Here is a 22,172-nt window from a genome sequence, read left to right as displayed (position 1 = left end):
TGCATGGTAATCATGTCTTGAAGCCTTTTCGTAAGTTCCATTTTAATCTGTTGATATGCAATGGCTCCCCCATTGTCAGCTGCTCTAATAGTAATAAGGTCATCACTCCTTAAGGCTTACAGTGCTTTATATTTCTAATTGGAGAGGTTTGAAAAGTGGATTGATCGGTCTTCATCCTATTGTTATTATCCTTCATCACCGCCTTCTCGAAGGTCAGTACTTCCATGGGATCATATGTGGAGGTAGAATAAATGTGGATTTTATGCAAAAACTTGAGTTTGTGTTCATGGTCTGATCTTTTATCTCAACATCATCAAAAATGGAGGTGTATTTTTCTGAAAAATTAAGAGAGATCTTGATTCATTTAAAATAGGTTGCCTTGGTAAGTTCGTACGAAACCCAAACCCTTACTCAGAACCCTCAGTTTAGAAGTAGAGAGATTACTCGTACTCAGATTTACCACTAGATCATTTGATTCCTTTTCCCTGGTTGAGCACTTGTCTTGGTCATACTCCGCGTGTGACACTGGAAGGGTGGTGGGCTCCAGTGTACATGCGACTGATTTCTTCTTCTTCCTCTGGAGGGACCCCAACCTTGCTCTAAAAAAGTGGAGTTAAAGAAAGGAGGTGGTGGTGGTTGGAACTGTGCCACTGGTTGGTGAATGAGGGCATGGAATAGTTCCATAGTCAAGGTGGCCACCATCGTTGTTGGTGCGGTTGCATAGGATTCTGTCCTTGCCACCTGCCCCTTCCTCTTCTTCTAGGCACAGATGCTGAAGAGTTATTGGTACTTGTTTCAGAGTCGCTGGACCATCATTCGGAATCTGATGGTGAATATCCTGATACATAGCCACTCCTTTGTTGATTGTATTCCGGGGATTTGTAATTATAACATATGTAAGGGTAAACTCTCCCCAGAGAAAAGCAAGCCAAATAATGTTGGACATTCTTGATTGTCAATGCAAGCTGTGTCTCTTTATAATATTGTATGGTTTGATTAATTTCTTCCATTATCTTCTTAAAGAGGGTGGCCAAGATAGTTGTTTTCAATTGACCTTCAAATATTTGTATGTCCTCAAGGATGGCGCCTGTGACAAGTTTCGATGTACTGATAATCAAAATTAGCAAGTCCCTAGTGCAGCGCCAAGCAATCAGGGGCTAGACTCTTAGGAACGTCTCACTTTCTAGAAACAACCGTGGTGCATTAGTAACAATTAAACCCCTAGGTGTACAGTTTGCTCTCAAATATTCGGTCATTATGGCCCGTGAGTCAGGGTGCAGGTGTATGTCCTTCTTAACATTGACAGCTTAGTCCAGTCATCAGTCTGTGTGTTATTCAGTGAAATAGGTGTGCGAAATAAACTGGGAGCAGTTAGAATATCTTGAACCACTGACTTGTCAAAGGCCAACCAAGCAAACTCAGCCATGATATATGAGCTAATAGAGAAAATGTGTAGATAAGTAGAGGGAACGTGAAATGCTAAGGTATGGAGGCAGCGGAAGTGAACCATGTAATGCCCACTCAAAATCAATGATTAATAAAAGGCCCCAGCTGTAATTGTACAAAGCATTAGCACACTCAAGAGAGCCTGAGGAGATTTAGAGACCTGCAGGGTCCACCTAGCTGAAACTAGAAGAGAAACACAACAAGGCCCCTGGGTCTAAACATAAAGTTAAAAGTAAACAGAGTAGAAGAGTACTGGAGTATTCCTTTTATAGGACTGCTCCCCTCACCCCCCATACATGACATGCTTCCTCATTGGGAAGCCTCCTCGCATTGTAAACCTAGTCACAATGTGGGCTACAACACACTCTCTAAGAGGGAGGATCTCTGGGGTGTTTTCACTGTAACAGAAGAGGTCTCCTATTCCAATAGAAAAGCAGTGTGTGGTGAGGGAAATAAAGCAAGGAGAGTGATGTGTGTGAGATAAAACTAACTATACTGTACGTCAAACAGTTTTATTGGGACTTCCATAGGTTAGATTAAAAACAAGTACTAGGAGAGGAGGAAATTCAACCTTTCATAGATCAGTTGTGGTCAACATATTGTGTGTGATACATTGATAAACTACTTCAGAACTGAATTCATATAATATTTTGTACATTTGAAATATACTTTAGTTACTTGATGTAAGTGTTACCATTGTGAAATGCCCAAATAAAGGAAATAGGCTCTCAGTTTATACAAATATTAGTATAACATTGCAGTTTTTGTTGACACACAATGATTCATATTTTACTTTTTGTGAATGAAAATAATGCAGATTTTAGGGCCTTTCACACACAATGTTCAAATGTACGTTTGGTGTATATCCTTTTTGGAGACATAGGTTCACTACAAATTCCAACAACAAATTCCAACCAGTCGGAGGAGTTAAACAGTTCCTGGAGTGAATTAAAAATGCATAAGACACAAGATCATAAATTATATAGGAGCTATCATGAGAAGTTATACAACTGTGACCAAATAGTTTCCTACATGCATGAGGTATTCATCATAAAGAATCAAAGTCTGATATCCTCAAAGCAGGTGTAATCTAAAAACATTTTTGAGATCACAGTTCATGATCAGTTCTATTTACACGGGTACAATAAAACTACTGTATATGTCTTTTCAGCATCATCAGGAGCAGGCAAAGGAGAATTTGGCCTCGTAGGCTGGAAAGCAGCTGGCCACTGTATTTTGACTGGTTAGACCACCGACAATGATGGACACAGTGGCATGGAGGATGAGAAGAATGGGACGGAGGCCACCAGCTCTACATTATCTTCGGAGACCTCCACAAGCGACCAGTCCCTAGCGGTGGTAAACCCTACAGCAACTGTTCCACCTGAATCCTTGTCCGCTACCCAGAGAGCCATCTGCACCCTCCATCTTACTCCCCCAGTTGACCAACCCGGCCCCACATTTTTTGATTGATGTCCTTTTTTGTGTAAGTGTCAATTCCTTTGAAGGCAGCTTGCACCAAATGTAGAAAAACAATGTAATCATACCGGTGCGTTTCTTTAGATTTCTTGAACATCAACATTATACACTTATGCACTGCACATTAGTATGCTATTTCTTTGAGATGTAAAAATGTACTAGTCCAGAGCAAATGTTAACAGACAAGTCGAAAGGTAACAGGTAAAAGAGGATCTTCCCTTCAATTCCGGCCACAACAGGGTTGATTTGCTTTAAGGTCAAGCAGCAGCCGAGGCAAGATTTGGAACATCGGGTCCATGGTGGAAAAGGAACTGTAAAAGTGAGGTGTTTCTGCTTTATATCCCTTCTAATTTGCCAACTCAGGTGTAGAGGTGTTGCTGCCACAGTTGCATCAACGGGAAGGCACATTGTGATTAACCTGTTGGACAAAGTGGAGGTAATCCCTCTGACAGCTGCTTTTGCCTATGGCGCCGTCAACGTGGATGAAAATACCTGGTGTAGTCGAAGGCACTCCGACGGTCTTTTTTTCATCGACCCACCAGCATCTAAATAGAGTGTGTGGACCACCTACTAGGCAGACAGTGGATCCAACGGAAAAGCAACGACGGAACCATTACTGCCAAGATCTAAATCATGCTCTAAGTCTGTGCCCAAATGCAATATATATTATTGTTGTTTTGCATCATGCTATACTCACATATGCTGTATACGTTTAAGCTTGCCTGCAACATGAGTTCAGGGTGAAATACTATAGGCATGATGAGACATTCATGCTGATTAACAACTAAACGTTTTGTGACCCATACCTGTTCTAGTAGCTGTGTGTGAATTTAAATGTCCAACTTGGAAAAAATTGTGTGACCGTGTCAACAGGCTAGCCATCACAAACAAACAGTTCTTCCTATGATAGATGCAACAAATGTTGTTGTGATAGGGCAAAGTCATTCCTAATCATTGACTGGAGTCATGACATATAGTATCTCAACATGTGTAGCTGTAAAAATGTTAGTACATTGTCAGTAGGAAATCTGTTATTTTCCCCTCTCTTGAAGTCTTTACGCTGAGATGTGACTACTATAATCCCACCTCAGGGGTACTTGAGCATCCCTCAGAGTAATCCATATCATACATATGTGAGATGGGGTGACAGATGCCATGGAGGCTGCAAGGATGTCGGCCTGCAACTTTATGTAACCATAGTGTCGGACAAATCAAGCAAACTGCCTGTCTTATGCACATTGCAAGTGTAATACTCCACATGGCAGGGTATAGACATATGACTTGGCTAGTTGTGACAGGATATCAGGAATCCTACCTCAGTGCAAACAGAATTTTTGAGTAAATTGGGCATGTCACCAGTACAGCTGCGGCCCGTGGAGGGAGTTCCGGTGGGGCAGAAAGGCGGGGCCGGGGAGGAGTAGGGTGGTGGGTGCTAAAAACCGGATGTAGGGCACGCTACGAAATTCATTTTATTTATTAAATTGTTTACTTACCTCCAATTATCCATATTCTGGTTTTTAGCACCCCCCACCATGCCCCTCCCCCGCTCAGCCTTTCTGCCCCACTGGAACTCCCTCCACAGGCCGTGGCTGCACCAGTCTGCAATGGAGTGAAATGCAAAACTTATGGCCTCATATACCCTATGTCCCATTCCTGGGAAGTATTTATACAATGCCATGTACTTAGTAATTCTGATGCAATGTGTAGAAGACGACATTCAGGGATACATTGTGTCAGCAACACACAGCCCTTTACACTCCTCACCTACTGGTGGTGTGACTTCTCTTGGCTAGCACCAACGCTGTCACCCTTGACTCACGGTGCAAGGTTCCTTACAAAATACACTACAAATACTTGTAAAGATGAGGATTCCCACATGCATGCTCACACTCCTGACAAGCATTGCCTAATTTATAATGTGCAGCAAGGAAAGCAGCCTTGGGGAAATGTGTGAAGGGCACCATGGCATTTCTAGAACTGTATACCAGAAGCTATATGTTAGGTTTCCTGGTCTTTGCCTGAGTCTTTATTGCTGAAGTGTACAACACTTATGTTTTATAGGCGATAGCCACCCACTTTCCATCTATGGTTTAACTAACTGGCACTGTGTCAGTCAAGACAGCAATGTGTGTTGCCTTATATATTTCCAGATAAGTAAAGCAATGCAGAGGCATGCTACCTGTACTTGCTTAACTTAACTAATTGCACATGTGTTAATTAGCAAAAGATAAACCCAGTTGCATGATGCAATACCAATATTGAAGTCTCCGTATCTGGACCATATGTCCTGTTTCATACAGACACAACATCATACATGCAACTCAGTGTCAGGAATGATATGGTTATAAGTAAATTAGTGACTACATTGCCATATCATATAGGTATGCTGCCAACACTTGAGTTTGTTTGGCTTGTTTGATTAGGAGTTGTATTTCCACAGAAGGTATATTGTCTTATATCTTTAATCTCAATATTTGATGTTGGCCTGGGCTTATTCTTGCAGCCATCATGTACATTTCCAACTTCAGCTGACACATTATTCCTTTACCTCCCTAGACAACATGACAGATGAAGAGGCCAAGCAACACCACATCTGTTTGGAGTGCTACCCTGACATCCTGCATGTAGCCAAATGCGTCCAAGAAAATGGGGGGTCATGTATGAAGAAGGCATGGCTGCAAGAACATGGAATGCAGGAAGGCAGGCACAGCAAGGATGTAGCAATGGCCACAAAGTACGTGAAGCTGCCCAACAGCAGGCATACGATTCTCAGGCCATCCAAGGCCCATCACATGGCAGCCACCCAGGCCATACATATATTTGTTTAGAATTACATGTATAGGTGAGGCAAGATGGCGGCCGCGTCAGCGGCCGAGTGAGAGGAGGTACGGAGCATCCTGCCTGGAAACAGACCTGCCTGGAGTGACTCCAGCTGCTCCCACTGTTTTTCGTGGGTTTGAGTTGAGCTTTGTTCTTTCTTGCGTTTTGCGGATTGTGGAGGGTCACGGAGGAATGCATCGGTGGAAGTGTCTCCCTTCTCCGAGATTTCCTGACCTCCGTGTGCTGGCGTGCTGATCTGCTGCCGGTGTGGGTTGTAGGAGAGCCGGTTTCAGCGAAGCATCCACTGCGGATCAAGGTGGGTGGAGCTGAAGAGAGAGCGCCGTAATTAGCAGCGGCTTCGCGGGCTTGGATTGACCGGCTTCAGGTGCCGGTTACTGCCGAACATCACAGCGTGGGGCTTCTCCTGCGTTTTCCGGGCGATTAACGGCTTGTGAGTGGTTTTTAGGTTTCGCTGGAGCACGGAGCGATAGCTCCGCCTCCAGAGAAATCTGTAGTCTTCAGTAAGGGACTCTTGGAATACGCCCTCTGTTGCCCTCTGTTCCATTGGCTAGCTCCATAAATGGAGGCTAGCCATTGGAACAGAGATCTGTCCGTCAAGGCCGGACCAGATTCGGGGGCGTTCCCGAGATTTTTTCCCTGGGCGTTCCCTCTGTGTAGTCATCGGGCGGTGGGCGGAGTTTTTTTTTTTTTTTTTGGGTGTTTGTGTACGTCATTATGCCGACCACGGCCGCCGGAAGAAGTCCAGGTGAGTGCGTTCCTTTCCCGCCCCCCCCCCGCTGTCCATGCGCCGTTCTCCCCCCCCCGCGTGCCCGTTACCGCCCCCTCCCACTGTCCGTCCGTAAATGCTTTTTTTTTTTTTTTCCCACTCTCTTTTCTTTGTTCCCAAGTCTTTGTGCTTTCCAGCCATGCCTAGCCTGGTAGTGCCGGGGATCATGGAGAGGAACGGGGGCTTCGCAGCCGAGCTGGGGAGCTCAAGCTTCGGGGCGGTGGTGGCAAGGAGCAGAGGGGGGCGCTGCTGGAGGACGAGCGGGCGCTGCAGCTCGCGCTGGACCAGCTCTGCCTGCTGGGGCTGGGAGAGCTCCCGGCCAGCGCCGGCGTGGTGGCGGTGCAGGAGCAGCAGGAGGACAGCAACAACAACACCGGCCTCAGCCACAACCACCAGCAGCAGCTGCCCCCCAAGGGCGAGAACAAGTTGTGCACCCTGTACAAGGAGCCAGAGCTGCGGCTGAAGAGCTCCAACAACACCGAGTGCGTGCCGGTGCCCAGCTCCGAGCACGTGGCCGAGATTGTGGGCAGGCAAGGTAAGCGGTGCCCATTGTCTGCCCCCCCTCACTGACTGCGTCCATTGGGGGATCCCCTTGTCTCCCTGGCCCGCCTCCGCTGCTCCACAGCCCGAGGCTCTGTTAATCAATAATCAATAACATCCAATGGTGATCAGCTCCCCCTCCGTGATCAAAACCAGCGATATCCGGGCATCCTGCGGCCTCGGGGCTTCCACATCCATCCAATCGATCGGATCGATACACAATCTCGGGATCTGTACCGTCCCCCCTCTCCGGTCAGATGCTGCCTGCACCGGGCGCCCCCTCCTGTCCGCACACGGGGGTGGCGGGAATCAAGCGCAGCTTCCCCGCTCCATCCACGGCCGCTGCGATCCGACCAGCAGCAGGGTGTGTCCGTCTGTCTGCTGCTACCAATCCAGGATCGATGCCGCCCGGATCCCGAGAGCAGCCCTCCTCCCCGGCAGAGGCGCGCTCACCTCCCCGGATGCACCCAGCTGTCAATGCGCCTGGAAGCAGCCTGTGCGCTCTCAAGCGGGAGGGGGCACGCGAGCACTCCTCCAATCAATCCACAATCGATACCCTCAGGATCCAGGGTATGGGAAGACCTCCGAGAGAGGCCCCCTCTGCTGGCAGAGATGTGTTTACCTCCCCAGCTGAACCAAGCTGTCAATGTGCCTGGAAGCAGTCTGTCCGCTCTCAGGCGGGATGGGCCACTGGGACACTCCTCCAATCAATCCACAATCGATACCCTCAGGATCCAGGGTATGGGAAGACCTCCGAGAGCTGGCCTCCTCTGCCGGTAGAGATGTGCTTATCTTCCGAGCCTGTAGCAAGCGTTGATGCGCCTAGAAGCACCCTGAGCGCTCACAGACTGAAGAGGCACATGGACACCCCTCCAATCAATCCATAATCGATACCCTCCGGGTCCAGGGCATCAGGAAACCTTTGAGAGAACAGCTCCTTTTTGTGGCCGAGATTTGGTTTCCTCCTCCGACTGAAGCAGGTGTTCGAGCGCCTGGAAGCAGTCTGAGCGCTCACGGGAGCACCTCCCCTTCTATTGATCCATCATCGATACCCTCCGGGTACAGGATATCAGAATACCTCCGTGAACGTGTGTTGAGTGTTGTGTGTGTTGGTTCTTTCCCCCGGCTTAGCCGCCGCTATAGCGCCTCTCCTGGCGGCAGCCTGCGCCCGATGCCCCGAGCAGCAGCACCCTGGCACTCTTACCCACCAGCTCTCCGGCCTCCGGTGGCACCGCACTCCCAGGAGCCGCACTGATCAGACCGGCCTCCTCTGAGTGTCAAAGAGGGAAGCACAGCACAGGAAACACCCGGCTGCGAATAAATACAAGCAGCAGGCAGCAAACCCGCGCGCGGCCCCGTGCCAGCCACTGGGGGCCAAGTCAATGTTGTCAGGACACTTCCATTTTTAAACAGAGGCTTATTTTATACTACGAATTGTTTTTGTATTTAATATCGCTTAAAAGAACTTGATATACAATAACTTATAACCTGTTACTATTCAAGAACGCATTTCACTACGATGCGCTATGTAGTCCAAGCCTGAACTCGAGTAGCCTCTAAATACTGTGTTTACTGGGCAGGTTTTTCTGTCTTCGTCTTTTGCAGCTTCAATGCGCTATAAATTACAAGTGTTAATATGAACAAAATCCATGTTAAGAGTGTGATCCACCTCCAAAATGAGAGCGGCCGAGGCCTTCTGTGATTTACGAGTTGAATGGATGAAACAGCTCAGCTGGTGAGTTAACCGCCCGAGCTATCTCCCGGTGAAGCAGTACTTCTAAAGGCGTCACTTCTTTTAAAACAAGCCTTTACAATGCAACGGTTTCGCCTTTGGAAAAGTTAGAGCTATTGGCAATGTAAATGACAATGCCATTTATTTATCTGTTTTCTTAACCAACACATAAATACAAATTTTGTCATTTACAATGCCAAAAGCTCAAACTTTTCCAAAGGCGAAACCGTTGCATTGTAAATGCTTGTTTTTTTACGGCGGCACTGCTTGGAAAACCCTTTGAAGTGTTATAACTATTGACATTGACATTGTTACCGGCAGGATCAGCAATTGCTACTTTGCGGCTAGGGGTTTATGGTGGGGGAGAACAGCTATACTTACACCCCTCTCTTATTTTTTTTTGAAGAACTGGTGTTTTTTCTCTGAAGTACTCTTTCCTGGTGTAATATCTGTGTCCTGAGCCCCTATTCTTTTATGGCATTCCATGGCTCCAAAGGGAACGGGGATTAAAGCGAAGGCTGTCAACACCTCTAATACCCCAAATGCTACGCCAGCTACTGCAGCCACAGCCCCAACGTTAACCACTTGAATGCTAATGACAAGGGTAACTCGTCATGGAGTTTCCATTGATTTCAATGGAAATTACATGAAGAAGAACAAATACCCTTAGCATCCAAGTTTAAATATGAATACAGGGATTCTTATTGCTGGCTCCTTAGCTAAAGGTACAAACCCGACTGCTGAGGGCATCCCAGAGATCGGTTCCAATGTACGTACCCGGAATGGAGACACAAGAGAACGCATAGTGCCAGATTTATTCAAGAAAAAGAACCTGGCAAATGCTTCTAAGAATACCACATAAGTCTCTGCTATCTCTGATAATCAAGGCAGACATGGTAATGTTAATACATCAACTTTAGGAGCCATCCCTAAACATTGTCCATTGCCGAACCTTCCTCACTCTCCGGCTTCGGTTATACCATCTATCGAAGACTTGGGGCTGCCTCATGAGAAGGACATGGATGATGAATTGGCTGATCTTTGCCAGGCCATAGAAGAAGTTAGAGTTTCTCCCCCAACCATCACGAATCTGACTTCTGGTATCTCTGCTGGGCCTCTGTGCTCTGATGTAGCTCCCTTTGTAAACAAGAAGCACATTCATGTCAATTCGATTAAACATAAGGAGAACAAGGGGATTGATGCAGCGATGAAGCCCCTAAATGATGGGGAATCTGAAGACTCGGGAGGACAATTTTACTCTATGTCCGAAGGCTCTATAGTGTCAGAGGAGGAGAGTGACGATGGTGTCGTCTTCAGGCTGCTGGGCAGACGAAGGTAATCTATCTTTTGAAGAAGATATTCTAAGCCTAGAATTCCCCGCTAATGTGGAAGTGCCTGGCACTGTCCGGAAAAATCTAGAGGTACAGAACCCCCTCTGCACCAATATCCCGAGCCTGGTGAGTCAATTTGAATGGGAAGCGCAAGATAACCAGGACGAGGTCTCGGATAATGTGGAAGCAGAAGGTGAAATGACACTTAAATCCATTTATACCTTGCAATCATCTATGTATAAAATCATCATGGCCCATCGAGAAGAGACCAAAGCGGAGGGGCTCCGGATTCAAGGGGCAGTACGTAAACTGCAAAATGTGGTTCGCCGGTTGACCAAGTCTTGTAATGAAGTCGCCAAGAGAGTACAGGAAGCAGAAGAGCGGATTTCCACTGTGGAGGACGATATTTCCACTCAATTAATCAACTACATAAGACTGGTCAGGACATTGACTGGAAACTTACCGATTTAGAGAATCGCGCACGACGAAACAATCTGCGCATCCTGGGGATTCCAGAACTTTCCGAGGGAAAAGATACCCGGCGATTTGCTGTTGAACTCTTTTCAGCTGCTTTTCCAGATCTCAAGGATTGGGACTGGGATAAAGAGATTATAAGGGCTCATCGCTTTCCTTTTACTCAGAAACAAGATAGGGCTGGGGGCACTGGGAAGCCTAGGGATATTCTAATTTGTCTGCATAATTACTTGCTTCGTGAGATTTTGTATGGATCACTGAAATAATATCGAGGGACAGAATATCGACCAACAAAAATATCGTTGACAAAATATCAAATTTCTATCTACAAACAGGTAAGTACAAAAATATCGAGTTAAAAATATCGTTTACAAAAATATAGTTGTAAAAAATATCGACTTTAATAAAAACAATGTTTAATTACATTAATATAAAAAATTAATTACTAAAATATACTTAACAATACTTAAAATAACTTTTAATAATTAAATAATTAATGAAAGTAAAAAATAATATTTTTTTAATCATATTTCTTAAAACATATATATATATAGTAACAAAATGTAATTAAATAATAGCCAATATTATTAACGTACAAATACAATAGAGTAAAAATTACTATTCCCACTCCAGTGGGTGCAACAGTAGGGAAAGCGTTGGATAGCGTAGGGGTTAAAATTACTATTCCCACTCCAAGGAGTGCAACAGTGGATATATGACGTTACAACGCAACTTTTACAACGCACTACCATTACAACGTAAGTATTGGTAAGTATATAATATTTTTATAATTTAAATTATTTAAAATTAATTTAATATAATTTAATTTAATTTCATTTCATTAAATTAAATTAATGTAAATTTAATTTTACTTTATTTTTACACTGTACCCCTGTACCCCAAAAACCCAAAACTGACCCTGAACCCTAAAAAAACCCTTTACCCAAAACCCCAAAACTGACCCTGAACCCTAAAAATACCCCTTTACCCAAAAACTAAAAACTGACCCTGAACCCTAAAAATACCCCTTTACCCAAAAACCCAAAACTGACCCTGAACCCTAAAAATACCCCTTAACCCAAAAACTAAAAACTGACCCTGAACCCTAAAAATACCCCTTGACCCAAAAACTAAAAACTGACCCTGAACCCTAAAAATACCCCTTTACCCAAAAACAAAAAACTGACCCTGAACCCTAAAAATACCCCTTTACCCAAAAATTAAAAACTGACCCTGAACCCTAAAAATACCCCTTTACCCAAAAACTAAAAACTGACCCTAAACCCAAAAAATACCCCTTTACCCAAAAACTAAAAACTGACCCTGAACCCTAAAAATACCCCTTTACCCAAAAACCAAAAACTGACCCTGAACCCTAAAAATACCCCTTTAATTTAACATAATTAGCAATTAATCAATTAAATTAAATTAATTACCAATTACATTTTAAATAATTAACAAATATTATTTAATTACCAATTAATTAAATATTACTACCAATTAATACATTTACATATTTAATTAATTATAATTAAATTACTTCCCACCCTATTCCCCTATAAACCCACAACCCGCTACAGGAAATAAATTATTTTAATTTACATAATTAGCAATTAATCAATTAAATTAAATTAATTACCAATTAAATTTTAAATAATTAACAAATATTATTTAATTACCAATTAATTAATTATTACTACCAATTAATAAATTTACATATTTAACTAATTATATTTAAATTACTTCCCACCCTATTCCCCTATAAACCCACAACCCGCTACAGAATAAAATTACACAATAATTAAAATAAAATCATTAATTAAAAATAATTATAACATAAAATGACACTTTTCACACATATTATAACATAAAAACACTATAAATATTTAAATATTATTTAAAAAACTATATTTTTTACTATCTAGATTATATACTTGGATATTTTCACTTTCTATATTATTTACAGTCGATATTACTTCACTTACCTTAAAAACGATATTTTGACTGTCGATATTCTGTCCTGTCGATATTTTGTCCAAACGATATTTAAAACTCGATATTCTGTCCAAACGATATTTTGGAGTCGATATTATGTCTGTGCACCATTTTGTATGACCTTGCTAGACACTTACGTCCAAGGAAGGGTATGGGGTGTGAATTTTTCGTACGTCCTGATTTCTGCCAGGTAACTGTGCAACAACTCTGGAGGCTTAGGCAGTTAATACCACCCATCCAGGCAAAGGGGGAGCAGGTGTTTTTATTAAACCCTGCGAAATAGAAGGATATTTATAAAGGAAAAACATCCATTTTCGTTTCTGAAATTAAAGCGCAGGAATTTGTGGATGCAATGTAATCTCAGTATACATAGGAGGATACTATTCTATAGGCTTAAGTAACTGATTACTGTTTTTTGGATGTTTTTTTTTTCTTTTTTGATGGGTGATTTAATTACAGGGTGTTAGGAGGGTGCTGGTCGGTACAGGCTGGGACGCTACGCTCACGACCACTCACCATCAATGAGGACCTTTGTCCTTATGCCTCGGTTGGGTGGGTTCTTTGAGGAAGGGGGGGCGGGGAGGGGAGGGGGGGACTAGGGGGGGAAGGGGTGGTGCTTGGGGGCAAGGGAAAAAAAGCAAAAGAATGGTCTGTTTCAACTAAGACTAAGATTCAACATTTGGGGATCTATCTTTTTTGGCGCTGTTCTAATATATTTGTGTTATCCAATGTCTCTTAAACAGTCAAGAATATGGGTAGAATTACTATGTGTTCATGGAACGTATGCGGCCTTAATGATAAAAGAAAAAGGGGCATAACAGGTCAGATCCTGAGAAATATGAGAGCAGATATAATATGTATTCAAGAGACTCATTTGCCCTGGAAGAATAGAGGATGGCTTATGGATCTTGGGCTAGAGGTTGTGGGTTGCTCTCGACAGAGTTCTACTATAAGAGGGGTGGCAATTTTGAGACGATTTGGGTTGGGACAGGTTAGAAGAGTCAAAGAAGACCCACTGGGTCGCTGGGTAATAGCTGAATTGAAACTTGGTGCTGTAATGTTGACTATCTGTTCAGTTTATGGGTCGAATGGCGATGATGCTACGGCCTTAGATCAATTAAGTATTGAAATAGCCTTATGGTCACCCCTGTTAATTCTTTGTGGGGACTTTAATTTACATTTGGATGTGACATTTGATTTATCTAGTAGCAGCCCCTATACTGGTAGGAAGAAAAACGTCTTTAGAGCTGTTAAATGTATGGTTCAAGAATTTGGATTAATTGATGTAGGGTATTCTACGTCTGGGGGCACATTGGGACCTACTTTTTTTTCCGCTCCACATCAAAGGCATTTTAGGCTTGATTATGTTTTTGTTGCGGCAGGGCTTATTAATTCTTCTGCTAATCTAGGGTACAATGTTTTTCCTAAAGTTGTTTCTGATCATAACCCCATTGTTATGACTATTGAAGTAAAGTTTACCCAAAAACCGAAACCATGGTCCTTTGAGCGAAAACTCCTTCTTGATCCCTGCTATATCAAGCACATGAGTAAGTGGATCCCAGAGTTTAGGGGATCAGCTTCCGTTAAGGTTGTATCGGACACATTTAAGTGTGGGCTGCGCGGGGAAACTTTGAGTTATTCGTTGAAGAATCAGAAGGAGATTCAGAAGAGGGAAAAAGAAGAGATGGATAAGCTGAGAGAACTTGGGATACAATTTATGCGGGCATGCAATGGGGGACTTGATACCGAAAACATTTCTACAGAATTATTGGCCCAAAAGGTTAGAATTCATCAGGGGTTTGCCACTAAACTTGCTCAACAATTAGCGGCACTTAGATCAGAAATCTATGAAGTGGGGGAGAACTCAGGGAAACATTTGGCTAAGAGATTAAGGCAGAGAGCTGTCTTCTCCAGCATAGGTAAGATAATGGATGACTCAGGGAAAATTCTTAATAATACTACAGAGATATTGGGAGTGTTTAGTGATTTCTATTCGAAATTATATACAGAAGATATAGTGGGGGATTTTGCAGCTAGGGTAATGGACTTTGTAGACCCTACGGATAATCTTACTTTGGTGGGAGAGGATAGGGAACAACTGGAAATACCTATCACCTGGGAAGAAATAGAGCTATCTCTCCTATCGTTAGCACCAGGTAAAGCAGTGGGGCCTGATGCCATTCCCCTGGAGTTTTATAGAACTTTTCGCTTTGTTTTAAAGTCTGAACTAGTTTGTCTATTCAAATCAGCTCAATTGGGTACTGCTCCCCGTTCTTGGGACTAATTTATCTTTACCATCTCCCTGAAGAAGGATAAACCTCCTCTCTCCCCATCCTCTTTTCATCCTATTTCATTAATAAATGCTGATAGCAAAATATTCTCTAAGATTCTGGCTTCACGACTTTCCAGTGTTATATCTCCATTGGTATCTAAATACCAACATGGCTTTATTCCTGCCCGGGATACGGCTGACCATATTCGCCGCCTTATTGCTTTCCTGGATGGGGCCCAGGCAACCCGATCAAATATTGGAATAATTTTATTGGACGCCGAAAAGGCCTTTGATAGGGTTGCCTGGGATTACTTATGGGATATTCTGGCCAGAAGGGGATTTGGCCCTGGTTTTGTTACTGCCCTAAAGACTATGTGTGTTGCCCCTAAAGCTGGTATTCGCATTAATGCTCAGGTTTCTTCTTTTTTTTCAATTACTCGGGGTACCCGACAAGGGTGCCCCTGCTCCCCTTTACTTTTCGCTCTCTACATTGACCCTTTAATTAATCGCCTTAGTTTGGAGGAAAGAATTTAACCAATGTTCTTGGCTAATGTCAGTTATCGAGTACTGGCGTATGCCGATGACATTGTTGTTGTAACAACTGACGTCCAGACAGGGGTACCAGCAATTAATGATTTAGCACTACAGTTTGGATACTTTTATGGGTATAAACTCAATCAGGCAAAAACACAGATTTTATGCTCTGGTGACAACCCTCCGGTTAACATTCCCGTAGTCCCTGAAGTTACGTATCTCGGAATTAAAATCTCACTCCCGATTTCCGGAATTCCGGAACTAAATATTAATCCAGTCGCGGTCAAGATTAACTCTATCCTAGAGCGTTTAGATCATTTACATTTATCTCTACATGGTAGAGTCAACGTTTTAAAAATGTTGATCCTACCTAAGGTATTATATATGTACCGTACAATACCTTTGGAATTTCCTTCTTCCTGTTTTAAAAATTTAGAAAGGGCGACCTCTAGGTTTTTGTGGGGATATAAAAGACAGCGGAAAGCCCTCAAAAAGATGATTCTTCATAAGGATTGTGGCGGCTGGAACGTGCCATACTTTTTGTTTTATTATATTGCAGCGACTCTTCAAGGTATCAGTCCATTGATAATTGGGGATAAAGCCCGAATTCCCGCGTGTAATACCCCTTCAATTTATGAGTTGCTTATGGGAGAAGGAATGAAAGCCTCTTTTCTTAGAGTGGTCGAACCTAGTTATTATAAAAAAAACGAGGTTCAAGACTCTGAAAGCAGCATTTGGGGTGTGGCAAAAGGTCCGAAAGCATTTGGGATTAACTAAACTTAATGTCTACACACCCTTTGCTGCCTCCGGCTTATTGCTCTCCGCTATTTTTTGTGATTTATCTGCCATTAGGTGGAAGCAGAAAGGAGTATGCTATTTAGGGGATTTGTTTTTTGATGGCCATTTTGCGGCTTTTCAGGAGCTACAGTCTAAATATTCTTTAGATAAGAATGATTTTTTTAAGTTTCTACAGATCCGTAGTTTTTTACAAAATATATCGCATATTGCAGCTACAAGCATGAATACGATTCCTCTTTTGGAACATTTACAAAAAAAAAACCCTATTGGCATTTTGTACTCATGTTTGATGCAGGAATTCCCGGAAGATTTAGAGAATTGTCAAATAAAGTGGGCAAGTAAATTGGGGATACCAACAGTTGAAGTTTATGAGTCTGTTAAGCTTGCCACTGAATTTCTAATAACCGGGATGGTGAAGTCGCAACACTTTATGTGAATACATGATTTGTTCTATACACCCGGCAAGGTGGTTAAGTGGAGTACAACAGTTGGTACGAATTGCAATCGCTGTGGGCTGTACGCAGCCGATACGATACATATGTTTTTTCATTGTCCTAAGCTTAGGAAGTTCTTTAAACAAATTGAAAGGTTTTTGGCTGTTATTTTAAAGATTAAAATTGATGTAACTGCAGAAATGGTGTTAATTGGAATAAGCTCTAGTATCTCAAGATCTAAATCTTTGACTTATTTTCTTTTTATTTGTATGGCGGTAGCTCGAGACTTGTTTTACCAGGGATTGGATTAATTCCGATCCCCCGTCTTTTTTCAACTGGAGGGAGAGACTATTATTTATGTATAATATTGAATCTGCTATGTATAAAGTTAAGGGCATAAAAAGAAGGGCTATGGGGGAAAGAATTTGGGCGCCAATTGCAGATTGGATTTAGACCTTGTATTAATGTGAGTTTTCTTTTCTTTTTATTTCTATTGTTGAAACTTGTCTTGTGAAATTATAACCCTTTATTGCTTTCATTTGCTGTTCTTTTTTCCTTGCATAAAACAATAAAACTAAAAAATATATATAAAAAAAAAGAATTACATGTATAGGTAGTGTATGTTTAGGAATGATATTTGTTTTCTGTATTGTACTGATTCATGTGAATTACGGGGGTGGGGGTTCGATGATTAGCTTGTCATTTGTATATAGTTGTTAAGATAGTTTCGGATAATTAAGATGGTATAGGCTAGACTTAAGGTTATTTAGGATAGGCCAGACCAGTGTAGGTTGTTTAAGATAAGTTAGGATAGTGTAAGGTAGTGTTAAGGTTAGGTAGTTTAGTCTAGACAGATGTAGGTAGGTTAGATAGTTTTTATAGATTAAACTTTTTTCTACCATCACTACGATGCCATTGTTTCATATATATATATGAGTTGCTAGCATGGAGTAAGTTGATTAAGGACATGATGTAGCTAATAACCTGTAGGCTTTGTAGGTAAGTGTTTTTGTCAGAGGCCTATGGTGAATTGATCTAACTGGCAATTGAGTCAAGTGTGGTGTTTTAAAACTTTATCCACTGTAATTTGGCCTCTATTGGACATTTTACTCACAGCACAAGACAGGCAGCATACTACTGTTGCACTCTGTGTGAAAGTGATAGAGGAAGTATAGTTGGTATTGTTTAGCCACAACAGATTACAGATTACAGAGTCAAGGCTGCGGCAGAACCACACACACCCTTGCACCATTGTGCAAGTGGATCATTGTTGTTGGATGGTTACAAATCATGGATGTATGAAGTAATCACACATGCTTTTCCAATGCATGCCTTTAAAACACGGGTAATACAATGAACGCGTTGTTATCACGAGTTCCATTACAAGGCAAGTTGTTACAATGACTTGCCTTGGGGAAGCTCTGGACTTTGTAATTGTATATTTTACTATTCCAACTCCAGTCTGTGCAACAGTAAGAAAGGTGTTGGATTTAAAATCCAACAAGGGGTTCTCCTAAGCATGTCGTTTTAACGGCTTGGGTGGTAAAGGAACACTTGGTAACAATTTTTTTGTTGTAGTGCCTGTGTTGTAATGGCACTGCTTAGTTCTGTCTGCGCTTTAAGCGTTGTTTCTCCAAATCATTAATGTATCCACACCTGCCTGGAGATCCTCCTTCATCCTTGGCATTGATAACTTGGTAAGTGTTCCACTACACCCAGTTCACTTTGGGTAACTACTCTCAATGAATCATGCCCATAAGATGCCTATATCATCTTCCCCTGGGGAGGTGTTAGTTTGTGCCTGCTTCTGTGCTCTGGCCCTAATGCAACAATAGATTTGTGCACTGTACCATAGATGTAATGTATAGTTACACCCGCACTCAAATCATAGGAGACCTCTCAGGGGCAGAGGAACACATTTACCTTACCTACCCCAAAGTAGCATTTTTCAGCATTTACCAGTTGGCACTGGGCCCCAGCAGTAAGTGCTTGCATTTCTTGCATACTGACATCCAAGGTAATGGATTTGCCTTGTACATCCTTGTGTGGCCCAGGTATGCTACTAATTAAGAATGAGTATGGGCATATTTATCTGCCTATAATTAGTGCAAGCATGATAATTTATGTACTTTAGGATCTCTTCAGTGTGAACATTGAGGCTATCATGTTGTCATGTTCACTGAGCCAGAAATATGTGGATGAGTGAAACAGTGTTATTCGATCACGTCTCACAGATCCAACTTTTAGAAGGTAGGCAATTGTGTGTTAAGTAGGGACTTTTCACTGTCTCTCATTCAAGTACCTGAGGCTTATTGTCACACCCTGAGGTTCCATTGGGCCGCAACACATTCCACATTATGCTATCGCAGTGATGTACTTGTTGGTACTTATCCAAAGAGAGCATGTGCTAGTAACTTTAGCTCACGCTCCTTGAGATGCTATGAAGTTAGTTAGTTATGATAATACACATCCAGCATGGTATAAGTAGTCCTTTCATCAACAAACATACAACACTCTGGTTTATAGTAGTGATTTAATTTACAAATGTGGGTGGCTCTGCAGGGTTTTGGGCAACAACACCAACATTGATTGTGAGCAAAATATATCGATACAAAGTCCATTTGGGAGACATGTCATGCGACATGTAGAGGTGAGGAAATTTTCAGTGAGGAGGTACAAATCGTCATTAGGGAAGGTAGGCTTCTTCAAAAGTATGCAGGTGGGTAAGATTAACAGGTGCACAAACAAAAAGGTACAGTACTGAGTGACAATGAAGGTGGCATGATGACAGACACAGGACCACTGGGTAACTGGCCAAAGAGCATAGACAAATGTTATCTGCCAGTTCGGTGATGGAAACAGGTGGAAACAGGTGAATTCCACATCTCCCTCCCCTGATGGGTGTTGTGCCTCACCTACAATTGGTAGCTTTTGTGTGGAAGGCATTTGAAGCACACACGCATCAGGGGCAGAAGATATAGCTCCCCTGCCCTCTGAAGCATTTGTCGGTGCCAGCAAGGAAGGCAGCACAATGGTGACAAGGAACCCATAGCTTCTCAACAATGCAACAACGTCTCTATGGACGGCAGCCATTGTTGTTATGTAGCAGTCCAACTTGTGCTCCATAGATGCCATGATGTTAATGATGTTCCCCAGCCTGGTGGCAAGATCAGTGGTGTCAGATTTTGAGGCCTGTTGTTCATGTCTCTCCCTCATGATACCAGCAATGCCAGTTAGGGTCTCATCCATCCTGTGGAGCCACGGTGGTTTCAATTAATTGCCTAGGATGTATTGAGAGGTGCTGTTTGTCCCTTTGCAATTCAATTTTATTATGTTAGTGATGATCTAAGGTAGATGTTGACATAAGTAAATTGGGTGATAAACAGACTATATTTTCATTCACTTATTGTATTGACCTTGTGTTACTACAAGTGCATGAGACCAAGTTACACTGGTATTGCCTTTACATGGCAATATCTTCATATTGTTCCCACAACTACTGAGTGACAAGGGGTACTTTTTGTGCCATACCACACGTTGCAAGGCCTGCCCTGCCCTGCCTGAAAGAGTGAATGCAGGCAAGAGCTCAATTTACTGTGTTGCTTAGCAGATTGTATCTTGTAAAGGCTAGATTGATGCAAGGTTCACATATTGACACCACTGCTGAGAACATTGCACTACGTCACCATGGTGCTGCATTCCCTCCAGGCAGCACTAATCCCACTGCTCAAAAAAAGTTCATGTTATTATGTCATGTATTAGATTTGGTCCTGCACTCTGCCTTTAACACAGTACACCATTCCAATCTTCCTTGCCCTGTAGTCATGCAAACAATTTGTGTGTTCATGTGGCTAAGGGGTCATATTTTATACTCATCCAAAAAACACTACACAGAAAACGGCATTTCTACACTGCAGGAATAGGTAAGGGCATGTACTTACCATAGTATACTTACTTGTGTGGAATCCTGTTGTTTCCGAGTATGCACAGTCATCGCCACAGTCCAGAGCAATAGGCACTGTGCACCATCTCTGAAGGGGATAGGCACCGTCACACCTGAAAACATGCAACCACTGAAGCTCACTCCATTTCCTCATTAACCAATTGACTTCTGCAGAGGTGCACAAATCCCTTCACTCAGCACCACTCATTTATAGCTGTAAATGCCTACTCTGTCAATCATTATTCAGACCCAGGGACAAAACATATTCTCGCACGCTGATGACATCCAGATCATATATTGATTCTCAGGAAACACCTACACTTCCTACATTTGTTATGTCATGCAATTGACAAACATGACTACCTGTATGTGAGAACTATGGCGCATGCTGAACCTCACAAACTAGTAGTAAGGATATTCTGTAACATGAACATGCCCTGGTTTCCCACAGAACTAGGCCCAAACACCTCACCATCCCCCAAAACCGCCCATAATCCTGGACACCTAGCTCACCGTACAATTCCCGGCTTCACATCCTCCAGCTTTGACATATGTTACATACTCAGACTTTTCTTCTGGTGGCTCCCTCTTGTGACCAGCTACATCATCACCCAAGCCCAAATCACATGTAGAATGTAGTACACCAATGCCCTCCTCCCCAGCATCCCTTCATAGATGCTACACAAATGGGAAACCCTCACACACAACTGTGCATGACGATCATTCAGGCTACCTTGTGGCACACACATCACACCTCCCCTCCTCTACATTCAATGGATCCCCATTCAGACACATTGCCAGTTCAATGTGCTCAGCAACACCTACATAGCAGTGCACTACCAGGGGCCCACCAAGCTCACACACAATCCATACTGCCAACAAACACTCATGCATCTCTGTTGTGCATCACTTGCATTCACTCCTACCCTCAAAATTCATTTGTAATAGACAGGAGGTATTGTGGTGTTTGATATGGCAGGTAACACCTGTGTACGCTCACCCAGCACATCAGGACAGCTGAGTGAAATATGATTTAATGCTAGTAATTGTACACATGCGTCTTCATATGCTGCTACATGGTGATCCTGCACATACTCCTGGATTCGCTCCCGGGCGGGAAGCTAATCCTCTGGCAACCCAATTCCAAACCATTACTTTACACTCCACTTTTGGCTGAGTAGCCCCAAGACAAGCACACTTGACTCATCTTGCAAGGGAGCCTGCATTGTGATAGTCAGGTTGGGCAGGTTTCCAAGGGCCATGCATAATCTGTTGCTCCAGTCCAGGTTTTGTGCTTTCAATTGTGGGACTCGTAGTCCTAGAGACTCATGTTATACATTACACTACAAGTCACAGTATTCAAATGACTACTTGGATTTGGGCAGCACATCACACATGGGCCTGATAAGCTTTGGCAGGACTGGGCTGAACAATTTAGCACTCTGCAAAAATAAATATATTTATGTGATGTATCAGTTAACATGTGAGACATTCCTGCCCTTTACCTGGCACACAGCACAGTGCAGCACAGCAAAGTGTGTTGCTGCGCCGCATGGCATTTTTATCCACATTGTCCCTTGTTGACAC

The sequence above is a fragment of the Lissotriton helveticus genome, chromosome 6, assembly GCF_964261635.1.
Source record: "Lissotriton helveticus chromosome 6, aLisHel1.1, whole genome shotgun sequence".
Classification (NCBI taxonomy): Eukaryota; Metazoa; Chordata; class Amphibia; order Caudata; family Salamandridae; genus Lissotriton; species Lissotriton helveticus.
This window is presented reverse-complemented; position numbering follows the sequence as displayed.